Source organism: Chinchilla lanigera, unplaced genomic scaffold (genome assembly GCF_000276665.1).
Source record: "Chinchilla lanigera isolate Chin_1 unplaced genomic scaffold, ChiLan1.0 scaffold00014, whole genome shotgun sequence".
NCBI classification, from domain to species: Eukaryota; Metazoa; Chordata; class Mammalia; order Rodentia; family Chinchillidae; genus Chinchilla; species Chinchilla lanigera.
The window spans coordinates 3,786,539-3,789,461 of NW_004955415.1; positions in this window are offsets into that span (position 1 = coordinate 3,786,539).

Below are 2,923 nucleotides of genomic sequence, written 5' to 3' on the forward strand. Positions count from 1 at the left end.
GGAGAAAAAAGATTATCACACCTCTTTAGTCATAACTGGAAATAGTGTTCTATTTGATTTACCAAACAGCCTTCTCTACAAAAATGTTATTTCTGTTAACCTTAGTTAAGTGTTAAGTGTGGAAACATGAACTGACATGTATTGGGAGTATATGGAAAATATGTTTATGTATTATTCTCAGTTATAAGTATGCATATACTGTATTATTTTTACTTTTATTAAGCTAAACCATTGCATACAACTAAATAATATAAGCACTAATTTAAATAGATACAATTTTTAATTGTTATTTATTACCAGACCCTTTATTTTTTCAAGTGGTCAGTAAATTTATATTTGGAATTTGTATTTTCATTCTTTTCAAAAGCCACTATGGATGTGAGGGCAATCTGGCTGTGATGTCTGTCACCCGATTGATCGCCAGGGTTGACTGGGCTGCTCTGGCTGGCTAGGCAGGTGTCCCCTTCCTCCCTCGCTGCTCTATGTGTGTCCCTCCCAAAGCTGAGGACAGCCACCCCATAGAGGAGGACCATTTCCTCAGTCAAGGATGTAGGAGTAGCGGCACTCCCCTGCTAGAACCTCCCAACAAGTTCTCTAAAGACACTATATATTGTCTCACACTTTTGGATAATGCTTCCATAACTATGTCACCACTCTTACAGGTATTGTTCCAGAAACTATCCAGCAATTTCTAATTTCCTCACCACCACTGAATCTCTAAGACCACCAGCTCCTTGGTGTCTCTGTTTCTTTAAAACCCTCTGCCTCTCACTGACAGAGCTCTTTCCTCCCTGCTGCCAGATCACATGGTAGACTTAGAAGTGGCATTGCTAGGTCAGTAACAGCAACAGATTTTGTTCCATCTGGATCAATCAAAGTGCCCTCTCAAAAGCAAGAAAAGGCTTCACTATGGGGAAATACATGCTTAAAATCAGTGAAAGGGGGGCTGGGGATTTAGCTCAGCGGCAAAGCGCCAGCCTGGCAAGTGCAAGGTCGTGAGTTCGGTTCCTGGTACCAGAGAAAAACCAAAAAAAAAAAAAAATCAGTGAAAGGATTGGAGGACAACAGAAGGCCACAGAATTTCTCCCAGATCAGTACTGTGACATTGGTCATCTTTGGGGCTTGCTCTGTGATAATTGGGAACCTAGGGAATAGGGAAGACACAGGCTACCCTGTGGACTACAGGACTATCCCACCTCAACTGCAATCCAGGTGTCAAAAGCCACTTGGGCCCAAAGTTATGCTGACACAGAGGGATTCACACCAGCACCACGAATGCCTCACATCTGGCTACCTCTCTCCCAACTCAGCTAGGTCCCAAAGTGAAAACAGGCATACATGCCTCCAAATGCAAAACCTAAACCACCTCTGAATCTCTAGCAACAGCATTTGAAGGGAAATACAGGTTTTCACTTTCACTTTACTTTTTCATCTTTCAGCCACTGGCATCAAGGAAGGCACCCCAGAAAAAAAACTGGTTTCTGACCAGACCTGTCAGAATCTTAGCAGGTATAAAATAGCCTGAATCCCCCAAAGTTTATGTGTTGAAAACTAACTTCCACAGTGATGGTATAAGAGGTGGGGCCTTTGGTAGATGTTTAAGTTATGAGGACTCTACCTTTATGAATGGGAATAGTGTTCAGTTTTTGGTTTTGTTGTTTCTTTCTGGTTTGTTTTGTTTTGATTTGTCTCTCCATCCTGAGGACTGTTTCTTCCTGCTGTTTTTTGCACTCTACCACTAAACTATACCTCCCGCCCTTTTTATTTTTCATTTTGAGTCAGGGTCTAAGTTGCCCAGACTGGCATCAAACCTTCAGCCCCTCTGCCTCAGCCTCGCAAGTAGCTGGCACCAGGCATGAAGCAGGCATAATGTCCTTGACAGAGCTTGAGAGCTTGTTTGCCCCTACCACCATATGAAAACACATAAACGGCACCATCTATGAGGAAGGGTCCCTGAGAAGACACCAAATTTGCTAATATCTTTTTTTTTTTGGTTTTTGGTTTTTTTCCAGTACCAGGAATTGAACTCACAACCTCGCGCTTGCCAGGCAGGCCCTGTGCCACTGAGCTAAATCCCCAGCCCAGAAATTTGCTAGTATCTTAATCTTGGACTTGTTAGCCTTGAGAACTGTGAGCAATAAATATCTACTGTTTATAAATTACCCAGTGTATGTATTTTATTATAGCAGTCTATGTGGAATAAGATAGAAATTTTCTCATCACTTTCACCTATGTGTACTTTCTTTTAACTTACCTCTTTACTATAGTGCTATTCTTAGGCATAGTGATTTATGGTCTTTCTGTGTCCTAACTTCCCTCTCATTCCTTAACCCACAAAATGTGATTTATCCTTCTCAACCTCCTTGCTTTGATTTTTTTCTTCTATTCCCCTTCTACTCCCATGTAGTCTTTCCTGCATCCCGACGTTAGCACCTCACTTCTCTCACCTGTATACCCTGCCCATCCACTCACATGGCTCATCCACCACATAGGATGACTCCCCAAACCATAACTTCAACCATAACATCTTCCCAAGGAACAAAACCAGGGGCTGGGGATTTAGCTCAGCGGCAAAAAGCGCCTGCCTGGCAAGCGCAAGGTCGTTAGTTCGGTTCCTGGTACAGGAGGAAAAAAAAAAAAAAAACCAAGGAACAAAACCAGATTCTTACCATGTCCTGAAAAGGTCCACCTGCATATCACAGGCACCTCAAGCTTAATTTGTCCCATCCCAAGATGCATTGCGCTTGTATACACTGTACAATTTACCTACCAGATAGAGCTAGACCCTTGAAAGTCAGTGGAATTTTTCTTTCCCTTTCTGTTCCAACACTCTAACAAGTCTCCTATGATCCACAAATTCAGTGCAATATTTTTAGCTGTGTCCTGAGTGTGATATGCGTTCTTCAAAGAAAGACCTCAGATA